The sequence below is a fragment of the Poecilia formosa genome, unplaced genomic scaffold (genome assembly GCF_000485575.1).
Source record: "Poecilia formosa unplaced genomic scaffold, Poecilia_formosa-5.1.2 Scaffold5, whole genome shotgun sequence".
Taxonomy (NCBI): Eukaryota; Metazoa; Chordata; class Actinopteri; order Cyprinodontiformes; family Poeciliidae; genus Poecilia; species Poecilia formosa.
Window position 1 is genome coordinate 783,405 of NW_006799944.1, and position 18,763 is coordinate 802,167.

The following is an 18,763-nucleotide window of genomic DNA, read 5'->3' on the forward strand; positions in this document are numbered from 1 at the left end:
CCCACTTTTCCTCACACCCGCCCCCGTCCCATATGACAGCCAGACAGCTTCTGGTTAAGAAGTGAGTGCCCACCTCCTCATCGGGCTCCTTTCCCTTTTTCTTCCCTTGTGGTGGATGAAGCATCATTTAACTTAACAGATTACCACTGACTCACTAAATCCAATTTAGCCTCATAACGCCAAGACTAAAAAAAAAACTAAAAAAAAAACTAAAGGGAATTACAGCAAACAAGCAGTTCTTTTTGAACTTGCTCAAGAGGCACAACACTTTAGTCCCCAGCTAGATTGTTCTTGCAGGCCCCTGACACTGATACCTGACCAAAAGTGGGCCAATAAGATGAGAAAGTAACAAATGAAATATAAACCTAAATGGTCTAACACTTTAAGTCAATTTACTAATCCCAAAGTAGAGAAAAAGGGAACATGAAGAAGACACAAAAGAGACCGTGCACTATGTAGAGTCTAGTCTCTTTCACAACATACTTAAAGCCACAAATTAGACGTCTTGTCGTCACTGTAGCCTCTTTCACAAAACAGTTCTGTCATAAACCCATAAAGATAAGCCCCACTTTGAGCTGCCTCTGGCTGGTCCTATATGACAAATCAAGCCAGTGAATTTTTTTTGCATGTCAGATAAAATCAACCTGACATTCCAAGACCAAAGAGGAATAAAGTTTAACTCATCAAGGTCAAACATATCCCATTGTTCTAAGAAAACAAATGGGTGGTGTCTCCCACCTGCACTGAAGAAACCGAAGTTTATGGATCTGTTTTGTTTTTGGTGCACCTCAATGCACCTCACAGTGTTTGTTAATGTCTAGAAATTATTTGCATTATTCACCAATCTGCTCTGGCCCTACCATTAAATATCCTGGTCAGGTTATAGCTATGTCACCGTTTGGAGCAAGGAAGCAGGTTCACCACTAAAGAGGTCAGCTGACTTTGGGTGGTGACTACCTGGCTTGGTGTCTGAGACGTTATATTCAGAAAGCACACCAAGGGGATGAAATAGGTGTCTAAATCCATCCAAAACCATAAAATAATCCCAAACCTAGGCGGAGTGTTGCATTACACCAATATTTTATTTTATTTTGGGTTTTTTGTTGCCATTAACACACAGATAAATAGGCAGATAAATAGACTTCTGTCAAGGGTTGAATCTTCAGTAGCAGTTTTACTAAAAAGTAGAATAAAACTGAGACGTTATCACAAGCCACTTGTGCGACATTTCCCACTCTTTAGAATGGGAGACGTCTGACACAATTTATGTGCACCGCTCTATATCGATCCTGCTGAGATCCACTTCAGTCCTGGGTTATGGGCAGAGTTGTTGGTTTGATTTTTACAAACTCACTTATTTGTAAGCTGTCAGTGATTTGATCAGTGATTTATGAACGGCCAAAGGCAGCAAGGCAGAGGGAGGTCCGGAGGCTTCCAACTAATGGTATTCCTCTATTAACACAAGCCAGAAGTAGACAATCGGAGGGAGGCCGGTGCAGGCAGTTGCTGAGGTCAGAGAGCGCAGTGGCATCAAGCAGACAGAAGGACAACAGTTGCTCCTCTGCTTGTTTAACATCTTTGTTCTTTGAGTTGGAGGGGTGACAATGAAAAGCTAGAAGAGTGGTGAGAGGAAAACATAGAAATTGAGTGAAGAAAGGAAAATGGAGAGAAGCATAAAGAGGGATCTTTTGAACAGGCACCATGTCTCTCCAGGGGGAGGGGAAGAGCTGTGCCCACGACCCTCCCATCTGTTAAGCAGACGGATGGAGAGATAGAGAGAGAGATGACTGGGGGAGGATAGGAGAGATAGAGAGAGAGAGAGCGGAGATTCAGCACGTAGATCTAATGAGCATTTTCTCTCTGTGTCTCAGAAGTGAAGCTGAGAGGACAATGAGAACATACATACTCAGAGCACCACAAGGCTTGATTCTAGGTCGCCTCTCTCCCAAGTGTTTAGTCACTAAAAACTAATATACAGCACATGGTGCTTTTTCACTATCTAATAGACGTGTGTAGACTGGTTTTTAATGTGGCTCCGTCATTTAGGACGTACAGTAAGAACGTCTCCTTTAAATTTTATGGACAGCGAGAAGAGAAAGAGGAACTCTTAGCTTGACTCATCCGGAAGACTAATTCATCATTTTGAAAGACAGCTGTTTTGTTTGTGAATGAGGAGAGTGGGCATGACAAGAAATGTTCAAGAGCCCCAGTTCCAAGAAAAAAAAAAAAAAAACTAAAGAGATAATCTCAGCATTTAGAGAATCACGAAGCAAAATGTTGAGAACGAAACCAGCGCTCTACACTTAGACATGCACTCTGTGCCCATTTCTGCTTAGGCTGCTGTTCTTAGACTCTAATTCCACATGTTATAGCAAATTGGGGAAGGTCATTTATCATGACAGAATTGGAGATGTTGTTCCAAGAAGCTACCTCTCTATGCCAGGTACATCTGCAACACATTTGGTTATGTAGTGCGGCGCACGAATCTGGTTCATGCGGTCTAGAAAAAGAGAAATAAAGCACTTAACAGTGTTGCAAAATATTCACAATGTTTGGCTTGTGTTATGCACAGATTGCTGGTATGGTTTCAGTCAACGTACACCTCTCCAAATAATAATTTCTGCCAGATCACTAAAAATAATAATATATATAAATGTTCTGATGACAATAGAATAGATTGGCTAAAGTTCTTATCTGCTATAATTTAAGTTGCTCTAAAATTTGAAATTACACCTCTGACTGAAGATATGGGCAAATTAAGGAACATAACTATATCCTTGAAGTCATTTCCAAACTCCTAAAGGTCAATATACGTTGGCCCAGGCATCTTTCAGTTATTGAAGAGCATATAAATACTGTTAAATATAAACTGGAGTTTCCGCAAAAATAAGCATTTCTGAGTAAGCTGGAGGTGGATGGGAGAGCCCCTTCCTTGAAATAAACTCCTTTTATTATCTTAAGGAGAATGAAAGAAAGTGTGGAACAGTTTCCCAATACGGCCTGACTTTCTGTAGATGCGCCGCACAACAGCCTTTACGTTTTCGCATTTTAAACATTCGTGTTTGACACGCATTTTCCTCAAGAACCCTTTTTTATCGGTGGCACAGCTTTTTTTTTAGAGTTTTGTACTTTGTTTTTTCGTGTAAGAGCATACTTGTTTTGCTTTTCTTTTTTTTATTTATTTATTTTTAGAAGCGTGGATGTGTTTGCAAGTGCATAGACGTGCTTATGCTTTCAAGCTGTTACACAGCAGGGCTTTATCTCCAGTAAGGTTGGATGGACATGTAACTGTAACAGCACAAACGAGAGGAAGGGAAGAATCAGGCAGAGGAGCGAGTCAATGGTCGGGCCATATGAACAGAAAAACGTGTGCTGGGTCTCATTGTGTCTCTAATGTCATTACAGGCAGTGACTCCTCTATGTGGCACGCTATACTCCCCATCTGTCAGAGCGAGATAGGCAGGGTGACGAATGGCTATCACTGTTACTTCTCTCAACCTCCTCCACCCCCATCCCACTTCAGTGTCTGTATCTTTTTTGAAACACAAGGGGTGGGGGGGGGCAGAGTGACCTGAACCTGGGCGGTTGCCCAAACGTAGGTGGACATCTATGAATCTGAATCTCAGCAGATATTAGGGCTAATTTAACATGTTAGCAGCTAAAGAGATTAGCAACATGTACATCTGGGGATTAGAGCGTTTGTGGTGGATCATCTTATAATGTGTTCATTCTCTTCCTTTTTTTAACCAGTGTGTTTCTAGCACCACTTGAATTTCGGATGCTGCCGCTCGTGTGCATCTGTGTCTATGTGTGTGTGTATTTGAGGATATGTCTTCACCTGTCTCTCTCTATTAGATCACGGTTTAGTTGGATCATTAGTGAGACAGAGAAGGTTTCACATATATTCTATTTTCAATCTCCATGTGACAGAACTGAGACACCTGTCTATTGATAAGGAGAAAAGTGAGCCAATAGCCTATGGTTGGCACACGTTTCAAACATTCTGTCAAGGCCTCGTAAATGTGACTGACGTTATGGTAGGAAATTTACTGCTACAGGCAGCATCTCGAGCAACACTCAAATTCTCATTAATGCCTGATTGTCTTGTTTCTAAAGTCAACTTTAAATTTAGGTGGATTTTATCCTGATGTAGTTTTAGTAGCATAGCTTCCCTATTAGTTCTACGGTCTAATCACTCCTTTCCATGATCTTGGAGGACAGGACAGGAAACACACACACAAACAGCTCAGTGGAAGGATGTGACAGGCAGCCAAATACAATCAGAGGTGCTAAAGGTGTTTCCTTCCTTGAATTAGTCTGATCGCAAAATAGGGAATATCTCCAGTAGCAGAAAAAAGAAATAAACAAAAAGAAACGCACTTCCAGAATATGAAATACTTTAAGCTGTAAACATTTCTTATCAGGTGTGTGAGTTACATGATAGTTTTACTCAAACTCGATTCCAAATCATTCAAATTTTAACATTGTCTGAAGATATATTTTTATTATTATACCAAGAACAAGACAAGAACTACCAAGTTTGTCGGCCGAACCTCAATAATCCCTTTATCAAACTTCTGATTTTGTTTGAATTTTTCAGAGAATGGCTAAAATATATGTGCATGATCACAATAGCAAAATAATAATAGTTAATATATTTAACTTCCAGCTAAGTGTAGATAAAATGTAATTTACAACAAAACTCAAAATACAGTGAACAGTGCTAAACTGAATCATATTAACACTGTGAGAAATTACACTACTTTTGTAGGTCTTACTGCCGTTATATCATGAGTGTATCTGATAAAATAAAGACGTGTTTCTATGAAGATTAAAATTTCACAATGGCATACTTTTAAATTCTTAACATTTTTATACTAGTGAAAGACTATTTTAATAGAAAGTGTGGCTACACTTTCAAAACACAGCTTAATTTTAACATGTTAAGATATTCTGCAATTCACTGAGCATGTGCTAGTTTCAATTGTGGATCTTTGTAAGAGGTGATACAAACACAATTGAGACCAGAGGTGTGTTGTTCGTTTGGCCAGCTGTATGTTTCACTCAGCACCAGGAAAGGCAGGCCTTGGGCCGTCACAGCAGCAACACAGACAGGTAGCCATCCGTCAGAGCCAGTACAGAGACAGGTGAAAGCCATCTTTCCATAACCCGGCGCTGACTTCCCCAAGGACAAAATGACTTGACATAATGCGTCAAGCCCCCCCTCCTCGTTTGAAAGGAGGCCAAGAGCTGTGAAGCTGCAGCTGCCGGACCAAAGGCAAATCGAGCAGGAGGCCACACATGAAAGCAAGGAGAAGCCAAACAAACCGGGAAATGGAGAACTAGTAGCTATGCCAGTTCAAAAGGCATTCTGTCTCAACTGTCAGCAGCCGTCTGCTGCGACGGTGGCTCACAAGCAGGAGTGACAAACAAATAAGCGTAGATGACCGCAGCTACATTAATAGCCATGAGCCAAACTGGAACAAAATGGAAGTAAAGAAAAAGAAGAAGAGGTTAAAAGGAGGAAGCAAATGCAAGCCACAATGTGGAAAGGCCCAGGAAGGCGGGAATGAATCACCCTTTGGTATATTCAGTCTTTCCATTCCAGTTGCTTTGGAGGGGACAGCAGTTAGACAACACGTAGGGATACAGCAGAGATAAAAATGAAAATAATCTTAATATTTAATTAATGTGATTGGCGCTATTGAAATATCGAAGGGGTCTTGAATATGGAAGTGGTGCTGATTGTGGTAATGATCACATCTGATCTATAAACACAAATAGTTTCACCAAGTTTCACTTTTTCAACACCACAGCAGTTTCTGTCACTTCTTCCTCTCTGTCACTCCCTTTTTTTAATGTCACTTTACAGTCAGTAGGAACCACTCACTTACTTTAAATGTTAGCCTGAGCAGCACCATGGCACCCAGGTGTAACCCGACTGCCGAAGGAACAGGAACAGAAAATGTACACCATTAGCTTCTATGCCAGAAAGATTTGGATGCAGTAGTGAGAAAATTTCCACTCCTCTTAAAAGAACAAAATCAGACCAATGCAGTGAAATTACAGCAAACTTTTCACTAATTTTACCCAGCCCCCAAAAGAACAGCCGGGAGTCATGTTGCTAAGAACACAAAGCGCTGACATATTCACCCAATTATGTACTCTGCCGAGTATGACAATGTCTCAGGATGTTACCAATGTTCTACGCTGATGGAGAGTGTGTGTATGTACATGTTTTTGTCTGAGGTTTAAAAATGAAGCCAAGGCCTCGTTGCTCATAGGCCGTTAGACACATCTCCAACAACTTCTGTTTATACAAAAATATTCTATAACCAAATACATTCTGACGCCATGTAAAGACATTTCTAAGAACATCTTGTTTATTAGTAAAAAAAAAAATACATAAACAGAATTCTTAATATTAATTCTGACATCTTTTCTACATCACAATGATATAGCTGAATCCAGAAAGAAGCTTCTCCAAGTAAAGTTTATATATTTATACTGCTGTGATACTTTCCATCTGATTTACTTTATTTGGTTAAAGCTGTTGTTCGTTTGTGACCTCTCTCAAGAACGACCTAGTGCTAAAAGTTCTTGATGATGACAAAATGTATCCAAGCAGCTGTCCACACATTCGTTAAGTCAAATAGGAGTGTAAGAAGGTCACATGGGCCACACAGTATTAAAACTTCAGTATATTTCTTATCTAAGTGAACGCTGTCCACAAATTGCTACCCTGTTGACTTCCTCTGGTAAAGGAAGTCTGTGCTATTATTATGAACCGCAGATATGAAGTTGAGAGCTTTAAGCTTGACACCTGTATGTTTAAGATTCTTATTTTGAAAAAGTAAAGGAAGAATCCTTGAGTTACCCTGCTGTGTTAATGGAAATGAGTAATAAAAATGTTCGTCAGACTGGTTGACAACACTCCATTATGAAACATAAGCTTGCCTCCAGGATGATTTATAAGATATATAAGCAGTGTGAGAATACAACCACTGACTAACTGTTAGCCACTAAGGGCTAGAGGGTTAACACACCTGGGGTGTTGCTTTGATTTTTTGTCATGCCTCTTTAAGAAATCCTTGAATGTCCTATGGTCACCATTCAGGGGCGTCTAAACGCTTTCACTCACCCAAAAGCTCTGGAGCTGGAGTCCAAAGCTCAGCCTCTGCCCCACAGTGTACCAGCACCTTGCACCTCCACCACACAGCTCCTTCAGACTAGTGACCGCAGCAATTAGCAAACACCGGGTGGAACTGTGCAGCTGAATTTATCATGCAAACTACTTCTCAGTCCAATACTCCTAAGAGCGATTGTAAACAACATCATGGAGGAGCATTGTTGTGATGATGTCCTAAAAGGGAGCATCTGAAAGAGTGGGAGCTTCTTAAAGAGACAGAGGCCAATTTCAAGGCGTCAAATTATGAAGTAAAATGTCTTTTAAGTTGTTTGATATATGCAGCATTTTTATAACAACTGAAGGTAAAATCTAGAAAGTTTATGTTAAATCATTGTTTATGTATAAATATAATTACCTATATACACATACATAAATATAATTGTTCATATAAATGTATATAATTGTTTTGTAACGCCTACTCAATTTAGATTATTCTGCACTTCTTTAAGATTATTAAAAATAGAACACGTTATTTTTAAAAACCTTTTTTAAGAAAAACGTTTTAAGTGTTCTCCTTTAAAAGGGACCTATTGTACTGATTTGTACTAGATGGCATAGGTCTACCTGCTATAAAATATGCTTATAACATTTTTTGCAGAAAATCATTCTCAGATAATGAGATTGCACTTGCTCGGTTCTGTGGAGCCTCCTAAACCATCAAGGATGCTGCAAGTGGTTTCTGAACAGTAAGTCATGTTCAATCTGCAGGTCTGCAATGAACAGTAGGGGTCGTTTTCTTCAGTCAAGGTCTGTTGAAAAATCTCGCCATGCACTATTGGTAGTTTTCAAAAGAGTTTGCTGATGTAATACATGCCTGCTTGCTTGGGGTTCAGCACCCCACCTCTTCACCCTGAACCATATCACCATCAGACATCAGAGTTGAGACAATCCACTGATGATTTCATCACACACCCACCCTTTACTCTTTTTTTTCCTTGCCACAGTATTCTAATCACCCTAATTAAAAGCTTTGTTCATTTAGAAATCTCTGATGACAATTTGTTTCACTCTACCCTACAGCAGTAGTAGCAGTGAGGAGAGGAGAATTAAATTTGATCTTATGACAGCAATTATTAAATGTTCCCTCCTGGCCTCAATTAGGGCCCGCAGGCTAATGCTAACATGGCTAACCCTCAAGCAACCACTTGCAGCCTTGTTCACCGTCTCTCCACCACCGTCTTTTAGTGTACATGAGGAAGGAGTCTTTCTGCTTTTTGGTTTTGGAAGTATGGAATATCTTGTGGGCTGTTATCTGATTTGCATGCTTGCTAAAAGAAGAAGGGCATATTTCCTGTTTTTGGGTTGACTAGTTAAATATCAGCTAGTGTAGACTAGCAGATCTATGAGGAAGTTGTGGAATTTACTAATCTTTCTTGCTGGGCTGCATCAGCAAGTTTGGTTTCTACCGTGAATCTATGATGTAAATTGATTATTTCTGAAGTTATGACCATCTTAATGTAGCAGTGAAATCAAGTGATACCTCTTTCTGCCACTGGGACACCATTACAGCTTTGCCTGGAGCCGATCGGTCGCAGCCTTGCCGAGTTGAAAAGAGTGCCGCCACTCGGCTTTCAGTCTATGCACAGTGTGTGGGTAATTTGCAGAGAAGTAGAAGGTTGCACACTTCAACAAGGATGTCCTTCATAGATTCGACCTTCTGATTTTCCTTTTTTTCCCCTCCTCTGGTCCCTGTGCTCCACTAGGAAACCAAGTAACCTAGATCGCAGAGTAGGCAGAGAGGGGATTGTGAGGCAGAGGAAGAGCAAAAGAACCAGTTGAGAGGGTTTGTTTTTTTCAACAGCAAATGATTGAGCTGATTATTGTGAACATTGTTTCCCTGTTGACGATGAGCATCATTAAAAAGAAATTGGTCCACTGAAATTGTTTGTTTAAGAAATGCTGGTTTAATGCTTCCAGGCAATGTCCCCTCACCACAGACACACACGCACGCACGCACACACACCAACCAGCGTAAACTCAAGATGTAAGGTGGGAGCATTATGTCTACAAATTGTGTTATTCTCAAGGGTTATTTCAGATCAATTTGGCCACAAACCCAAAATAAGGCAATAAAATAATTGCGTTAAAAATCTTTGCTGTAGATAATGTCAAACTGAGTCTGCTAAAAGAAAGCATGGTGCTTTTAGAGTGTTACAGTTCCCTGAGGAGAGTCAGTGGCGAACTGCATGAGGCGAAAGGTTGTGCATGCCGTGCGGAGGGCGTGTGGCGGCATACGGTACCTACAGATCAGCCTCTGTTTAGGGGAGTGGCCCCCACTAAGGCTCGAGCCAGGCCAGACCGAGTCCAAGCCTATCATTACTCATCGGCTGGGTGCCGCGCTCCTTTTTGGAGTGGTTATGGAGGGAGGGCACGGGGGGTGGGGGCGACTGGTGAACTGGTGAGGGTCTGGCAGCCCCACTGTACTCCACTCCCAGCGCCATCACAACCCGACCTCATCAAAGTGAGCGCTCGTAATTTGTCACAGAAAGCAGCCAATTAACATATGTTAGGGGAGGGAGGGAGGACAAGAAGAAGGGAGGAGAAGGAGGAGAGGGTGAGTGAAAAAAGATAGCGTGTGATTAAAGAGTCTGCACAGCTGCACAACATCAAGATGGCAAAGAGGTTTAAAAGAGACCTCAGACCCAGTAATCTGATAAAGCGCGCTGTTACTCACCCCCCTCACCTCCCACCCTTTAGGAAAGAGAGAGTTGGGGAAGGAGAAAGGGGAAGATTGAAATAATAGAGACAAACAAATATTAAATTACTGCTTTGAATCTACAAGCTCTGGCAGAGTGCCTTTACTCTAAAGATGTGGCTACAATGAAGGCTGCTGTATCAACCCCCCCTCATGCCAAAGCTACTACTGTTTCACCACACTCTATTTTTAGCCCAACACTTACCATTTCTACAGGAATACGCCAACAACCTCTACTTTTTTTTTTTTGCTCTAAACTATAGTTTCATCTCAAAATGTAAACGTGTGGTTGCACCCCTGCATTTAAACTCCTTTCTCATGAAACAAAAGGTTTTTTTTCCCCTTTTTTTGTGTTTTTGCATTTATTTTTCTGTCACAACGTCGTAGACAAGTTCCTTACATTGTGACTTGTTTGTTTGCTTTCAAATCGTGTTCCTCATGGTTGGTTTTTAAAACGCGCGCGCGCGCGTGTGTGTGTGTGTGTGCGTGCCTCTACGAGCGCGCAATCTTTTACGTGTCTGTTGCTGTTGTTGTTGTTGTAGGAACATCTTGTGAAGTGAGTCGTGTGATATTTTGCCTTGTTGTTGGATACGGTGGCAGGCTGAATGCATTAGCATCGCGCACCGATGCCATTCTGTGTTCTGTCGTCTCTCAGCCACCTCTGCCTTGTCTCTCTCTCTTTCTATCTCTCTCTCTCTCTCCCCCCTGTCTCTACAGCGACTGATCACATGGACTGACAAGCGAGTTTTGGGTTTTTCGTATGCCCCACCATCCTTCGCTATGTGGTGGATCCGGCTTCTTGGGCGAAGAAATCGTTCACTGGCAGGGAGGGATCTTTCAACAAATTTGAGAGATTTCAAAATCTCACTCAAACACTAGCGTTGCGGGGAAATCCCCTATGCTAAAAGACGACAAAATCTAAATTATAATCATGATTATTACAGAGGAAAAGCTCCTTTGGCTGATGAGCGCTGTATATAAATCATAACTGTTTCTTTTTTCCTCCTCTTTCTTTCTCTGGCACTCTTATCCTTGCCATCGAGCATCCATCATCATTTATTTATTTTTTCCTATTTGGGATAGGAAGGCCCAAAGTGGGGGAGCAAAGGAGGAATGGAATATCAGTGCACGGAGGGGGCAGCGGCAAGTTGCTGCAATGTTGAATTTTTCTTTTCTCATCTGCTTCACAATCTAGTGGTTCAGTGAAGGACCTGGGTGCCTCGATTCCACCCCCCCAGCTCCCGCCCTCGCCTCAACTCTCCACTCAAATCCCTCTGCTGCGAGCACAGCTGCACTGTTCACATAACCTCGCCTGCAACCCCCCTCCACCACCGCCACCCGACACCCCCCTATCAATGATAGCAGAGCACGTCCCATACACTAAGCAACACAGTTTTTCCCAGTTCATGTACGTACGCAAGAGCAACAGACAGAAGCAGAGGCTGGTGGGCACACAACATATCCCCCTTTCCTCCTTTTGGTTCTTTTCCCTCCTAATTTTTTTTTTCTCATATCATTCAATTCCTTCCCCTTCTCCTCACCCTAAGAAAAATTCCCCGGCCTTTTGACCCCCAGAAGGCCTGAGAACATCCATGAGCGCTCGCACACAGGAATACTTATACACACACCCCCTTAACTCAGTCCTCCAAATACAAACTGCCCATTTTTCTCCTTACCAAGTGACCTGCATCACAGCTGTCTGTGGGAATTTGTAAGGGTTGGTGTATTAGTGGAAATCAGGGGTGTTGCTGAATATAAACCGAGTCCAAACTGAAATGTTTGTTTTGCTCCAAACATAAAAATATAGTTTACGCATGGAAATCAATAGAAGAAAACAACCACCATTTTTCTGTTTTCTGTTTTTTGTTTAAGTTTTACTTAGAAACAGCCTAAGTAAAAGAAAATGGATTTTTGATCTAAATTGCAGATCATATATATATATATATCTTTTTTTTTTCCAAAACTGGATTACAAACAAAAATGGATTTTGTCTACCCTAAGTCTGAACCCAGTCTGGGCATGAATCTGCATGCAATATTTATGGCACATTTCAAAACTATACATGGGGCTACTGTGCATATGTTTATATCTCTTTTGCTGTCATTTTACTTTGAAAGAGTCTGACTTTCTTGTAATCATTTAAAGTAGAACTTTGAACACGTTGCTGAATTTTTATTTCTTTTGTTGGAAGTTGATTTTACCGGGGCTCAAAAGAATGATCATGTGTGAATTATTATTTAAAGTTGGTCCATGTCTGTACGCATCACAATTCACACCAGGTACATTTCTGGTTTACACAATGCATGTGTGCCCCATGCGTGTACATGCCAATACGTGTGTGTTTGCACGCTTGAGTGTGTATGTGTGAAACGGAGAGTAGGGAGGTGAGCGGCACTGGGCTTCTGTTGCACCTACTGAGCATTATCCCAAATAAACAACTCATTACACGTGTACTTAACCGAGGGGGAACCGGCGAGCTGTGCAAGCTAATCCCCATTATCGTTCCCAGCGTTTCTCTTCCGATTAGGCTACAGGGAAGAGGAGACCCACAAGGCAGGTCGCTCAGTTTAAGAGGAAGCAAGAAGGAGATAGAAGAAAGAAAAGCACCTGAGTTAACTTCCCAAGAGTACCTCCTTCCCCTACCTCTCTTCCTTCTCCCTGTGCTATTTGCTTTTTTGCTCTTACTTGTTTTCGACCACCTCTTCAGAACTGGGTCATCGACAGTTTGTGGAGCAGCATTTTGAAGAACATGGGAAAGGGACAAAAAAAAACAAAAAAAACATGTTCTTGCTATGAGAATAATCTAAGGTTTCTTTAACAAGTAGCCTGGTTATCATATTAAGCTGTCAAAAAACACATTAAAAGGAGGAGGCACAATTCCCTGCACAGAGAAAATGGGGGCTGTGGGGTAGCACTCTTCATTTCCAGTGTAAAGAGACAGTCCACCAAGGGCAGCATAGTGCTTTGCAAAGACTCGCTCTCTCTTTCTGGCCCACTCATAACATGATTATGAAGCCCCTATTATGAGGGCCAAGATGCAGAGTGTCAGTCATTTAGTTGGAGAATAATATCTTGGGCTAGGATGCAGAAAAGATGACACTCGTTTCTTTTTTTTGTTAAAAAAAAAGAGCTGCAGAGGGTGATAATGTGGCTTCAACAATTAGATGGCATGGTCGAGAAGTGGTGCTCTTTGAAGAATAACGGGATTAACCAAGAAGACTGCCATTTGCCCGCATAATAAAGACAGAAAAGTCAGTTTGACTAAGAATAATCCCTTTAAAAAATAAATGTTAGATAGTAAAGAATAGAGAGTAACGTGTTTTATGGCCGTTCTACTCCAATAGCATAAAATGGCTTTTTGTTGTTTCCTTGTACCCCCATTTAGCTGATCGTATGAAATTTTAATATCTTAAAATCAGGTAAGACACTATTGAGGAAAATTAACCGACTGGTATTTCATAGAAGACTGTTTAGTTTAATGTTTTCTCAGGTGAAAAACATCCTTCTTACTATGGTAAAGCTGTTATAGGAGTTTACTGGCTGTATCAATCCAGCCTTACCATGCCAGTTCCACACCAGTATGAGACCTGGAAAACCACAGTCTCTTCTGGAAGTATGGTTAATAGCTGTGAATATAAGATGTAGCAACTTTAGTTGTTTTGAGTTGAAAAAACAAAAACGTAATTAAAATGGGGTTCCATCTGGCTAGTTGTTAGCATGCTACAGCGCTGAGCTTTTTTTTTTTCCCTTTTTCTTCAAGTTTACAGCAACATGGGCTTTTTCTAATTTACAAAACCTACCTTCAATTTTCTAAACTTTTTAGTTTAGAAGTTTTTAGTTTCTATGTTATATCAGAGTTAACTAAGGCTTTTCAGGCCTAACTTCAAGTCCTTCAATGTTTTTCGGTACTTTCTCACACTCCCAATCGGCATGCCATCCTGTTTGCTTGGCCCCTGAGAGGAGATGGGATGGGGTGGGGTTGGAGGGGACTGCTCAAAGTGGGCCGGCAGTGGATGGATGTGACGTGGGGGAACTGGGTCTCGACTGGAAGGGGAGGCTGGAGCCACGACAGGTATCCCCCCGCACTTCCTCGGCTATTTATAAAACCGTGAGTCCAGCGCCTGGCCAAAAATAAAGACAGAGGCCATTTTTATCAGCAACGATGACAGAGGGGACAAATAAAGACTCCCTTTATGCTTTCCGAACACAAACACACAGGAAGCTGAAAAATACCCATGCATGTAAACAGCTGAAAGCGAAAAAGTCCTCACAAGACAATGAAACCATCTACGTTGTCCTATTCAGCAAACGTGCACACGCAAACACACACACACACACACACACACACACACACACACACACACAAACATAGGGGAGAAAAGTCAATACCAAGGCTGAACTATTTTAGTAGCAGGACTGTTTAGGAAGTGTGGGCCAGGTGCCAGTATTCTCCTCAGGATCGTCTGGCCTGTCACTGCAAATGGCGCTCTTACACGAATTCATCTCTTTCCTTCTCCCTCACCCTGTCCTCACCCTTTTTCAGTCAATCCCCTGCTCCATTGTCACTACTCTGTGCATATCTCTCTCCGCCAAATAAAGAAGGCTGTTTGTTTTTCCACCAGGTCCAACCGCAGTGCCAGGTGAAAGCATCTGCTGGCAGGATAAAGAAAGTGGCTGTTGTGAGACCACAAGCGCCCCCCACCACCTACCGACCCACCCTGCTCTGGCCTGGCAAACCTTGAAGCAAAGCACTCGGACTGGAGTTTCAAACAAAGTGCCCCCCTCATTTATTATACATGCAACTGCACTGAAAATCTCCTTCTCCAACGCCATCTCCTCTCCTCTCTCTTTCAGTTTCTCTCTCTCCATCTTCTTCACTCTCTTCTCGCCTCGTCCCTCTTCGTTTTCTATCTTTTTTCTTTCTTTTTTTTTTTCTTTTTTTTCCCAGACAGAGCATCTATAAAGTATGAATAAAATTAATGACATCACGAGCTGCACTTTGGAAGAGCCACTGTAAGGAAAAAGCCATACATCAAGGGGCAGAGGGAGTCAGGCAAAAAAAAAAAAAAGAAGAAAAAAGAAAGTTTTTAGAAAAAGGAAGAAGAAAAAAGAAACAGGAGTGGGCGGTAGGCGTCGCTTAGCTCTTCCCCACCCTCAGGGTACTTCCATATCGCTGTATGCTGTTGTGCTTATAAAGTTTGAATTCTGATATGCTTTTGTTCATCTTTTAATTCTCTTTTTTTATATATATATATTTCATCTTGCTCACTTCCTTTCCTACATTTCTTTGCCTTTTTTCCCTGCTAGCTCAGTGATGTATGTAGTCTCGACGGGTCTATGCTGCACATCATTACATAGGCTGGCCTTTTGGTTGGGAATGTCACAGATGACAGTGGAAAGGAACAGTTCTGTGGACTTTGGCCGTACACCGTCTGGTTAAGCTGTGTGCTCTGAAAAAAAGTGGGAACTCTGTGTGTGAGCTGTTGAATATTGTTTTTTCTCTCTCCCAATGAGCCTCCCCCCCCTACTCCCCCTGCCACCTGGGATAGTGTTAAGAGATTTATAAGAGAGTTCCCTTGGATCAGAATCGTAAATTTCCTGATATGATTTCCCAAGTATCTAAAAGAGAAAGGAACGTGATTAATATTCTGTCCTGGCGCACGGAGAAACATAAGTGCAAACCTGTGCCGATGGCCGAAATTTTGGTGGTGCATTGTTTGATGACAAGAGGGCAGATTCACACCAAAGAATGACTTAGTAAATTTCCTGTGAATTCAGTGTGCACACAAGAGCTGCTAAAAATACTCTGTATTGCAACTCAAAGCTCTCAAGCAGCATGGGGAGAAGTGGTGGCAGAAGCAGCAGCAGCAGTAGCAGTGCCGCGGATTGTGGCAGCCGACCGAGCGTGGGCTTCAGATGGATGTGAGCGTATGTGAGGCCGCGACACAGAGCTACCTCTGTGCGTCTCGCCGGACTCTCGCAGAATGACTCGGCTATGTTGCAGTTGTGACAAAGATAAATTACAGTCGTTGGAAGACGTCTCTGTTTTTTTTTGTTTTTTTTTCCACCCTCCTTACTTTCTCTCTCTCTCTGTCTTTCCAGCTCTTTTAATTTTGTTGGTACTGGCTCCATTCCAAATGTGTCCCACACCAAAAGAGGTAAAAATATCTTAGGTGTACAAGTTTGGCCCTTTAATACTTAAAGGTCAGGTACAGTTCTTTGAAATACGATATACTTTCTTTCTCTTCACCCCCACATTAATTAACCCCCTGGAAATTCTCTCAACTTATTCTCAAAAAAATCTGTGTGGTCAAAGAAATAACACTTAGTTGCACTGATTAAGTCTTTAGTTCTACTTACTCAATTAGCAGCAATTAGATGGATTAGGATTGAAATCAGCCAATTTTCCCCTGATCGGCCCGAGGCATGAACCTGATTATTAGTATTGTGGTATACTGAAGATTTGAAAGAAACTGGTTTCAAATCACAAACTTTTCCATTACACAAATTCTGCCTGGTGAAGTCCACTCAATCAGACCCAAAAGACCTTTCTTTCTTCAATGACTAACGCGGCTCTGCTCCTCCATAACCTGCTACTTTGCACCGTTGGTTAGCTGACTGAAAGACGACTTCTATGCTTTTCCTTTGCTTTCAAATTTTTGGGGGGCATTAAATATTTAATATATGGTATGGAAACTAGTGCCACCCATCACTGTTACGAAGATATAATTTTAGCAAAAGTTTATCTTCTTTCTTTAAAATATTCTATCTATTATGCTTCTTTTAAATCTATTAATTAACTAGGGTATTATTAGATGAGTTTAGCTTGCCATAAGAATTTAATATCGGACCATAACTAAACGGCTGCAAACAAAAGACCTGAAGGGCAGGTAAAGAGAAATTGTTTTTTTTTTCTACCATATGAACCAACCGCATGTACTTTTATGCATTTTTGCTTAGGAAAAACGAGATAAAGATTAGCTATTTATTCGTGATCGGTTGAACTCAAAACTACTATAGCAACAGAAAAAAAAAAAATAACAAACAAACATCCTGCTGCACATTTTATTTTCTTTAATCCTTTGTGATCCTTAAAAAACTGGAATTAAAACCAATAAATCGATTGCGGACAAAAAAATGTCTTATCGGTGAAATCGGTAAAATTGTTCCCAACAGAAAACTGCAGGATTTTCATGCTCAAGAACCATACGAACTAATGTATAAACAGTTTTGTTCTTATTTACATTTGACTTTATCATTTCAGTATTGATATCGAGGCTTTCAGTAAGATGTGTTTAAACAAAGAAACCCTACATCTCCTCTACTCTAAATATTTCTCTATAACTTATCATTCACTCCCACTATTTTTGATTTTTTTTTTTTTTTTTTTATTTCCCTCAGAGGTTTTTTTAGAGACATTGATCAATAATTCTCCACATTCATCTGACCACGATGCTGATTTGAATTTTAATGCTGGTGGTGTGTAAAAAAAAAAAAAAAAAAAATATTTTTTTTTTTTTTTTTTTACCTCCCAAGATTCTCACTGTCCAAATATTTCAGGGAGCTGGCCTCAAGTATGGTGAGGTGTCTCGAGCGTCTCGTTAGGTGGGCTGCAGCTGACGATATGATTGTGTGGTCAGCACTGCCGAGCGCAGACCACCCAGCAGGCAGCTGCTTTAATAATGACCAACAGTGCAGGCAGGAAACAGGAAACAGGATGAAGAAGGCAGGACATCCTGTTCATCTAGATCGGGGTGCTAAGGATGACATCACGAAGGCATCGCTCTTTCACGACGTGCACCTGAGCGGAGGCCGAAGGTTTTGTTGCTCAACTCCTAACTAACCTCAAACGCGTCTGTTTGTGTCTGTTTTCATCAGCATCAGTCTTCTCAGTCTGCCTTATCAGCCCCTCGCATTGACACTGTTTTCCAGACTGCTCCATCATCCCAGACATCAAATCATTTTCTCTTCAGCGTGAGAAGAAAGGGGAGAAAGAAAAAACAACAACACGCTTTTTGATTTGAATATACACCAACAACAACCTCGCAAAACTAAGACAAAAAAAAAAAAAAGGCACAAACATTCTGATGCATAAACACGCGGAGACAAGACGCAAAGTCGAACACGCGCTTGCGCAGACACCCATACACACATACAGACAGACAAACACACAAAACACAGAACAGCAAACACAAAGCACAGCACAGCCAGAAGTCTACTTTATGCAGAAATATTCTAAAGTGTGTTTTACAATACAATTAAACATCAAAGGCTGATATATTCCTCTGTGATCTTTAACACCCCAGCGAACACACCCATACACCCCCACCACCCTCACCCCATCCATCCACTCACAACATACAGAGAAAGTTGCTGAACGTCACTGCTAATTACTAGATAGAGACAGAAGAATGCTTTGGATTATTATGCAAAAACCAGGACATATTCAAATGTATGCATTCAACACATCCAAGAAGTGAATTGTTTATTTAGATTACTGACACTTCTTTAAGTTCTTTTTTGTGTGGCGTGATTTTAGGCTCCTATGAAGAAACGACGATGAGGTTTGTGTGAGGCAAGGATCCATGTGGGGAGAGATTCTGAACATTCGCGACATTTGAGACAAGGAGAGGAGAGTGTGTTGAAAATTAACAAATAAACACATGCTGAAGTTCAGCCGGACACTTTTCCGCTCAATTATAAAACAATACAAAAACAAATGGAAACTGCAGAAGAAGAAGAACCGTGTCTTGAGAATATGAAGAGAAAAAAAAACACACATATGGTTGTAAGAACTTTCACTTGCCGACAAACAAAAATTAAAGACTTCCATTAAAAATTTAATTCAAGATATATATATATATATATATATATATATA

At 41.1% G+C, this 18,763-nt stretch overlaps 1 protein-coding gene across 14 annotated transcripts in view; it reads right to left on the reverse strand.

Moving 5' to 3' along the window:
- mef2cb (myocyte enhancer factor 2cb) overlaps positions 1–18,763 on the reverse strand; it is an 83,694-nt gene that overhangs the window by 49,628 nt on the left and 15,303 nt on the right. The window contains exon 3 of one of the 14 annotated variants that reach the window (XM_016676766.1): positions 8,670–8,905. The exons of the other annotated variants lie outside the window; for them this stretch is intronic. The gene's annotated coding sequence lies outside the window, so the exon portion shown is untranslated. The remainder of the gene's footprint in view (positions 1–8,669; positions 8,906–18,763) is intronic. 14 annotated transcript variants of the gene reach the window in all.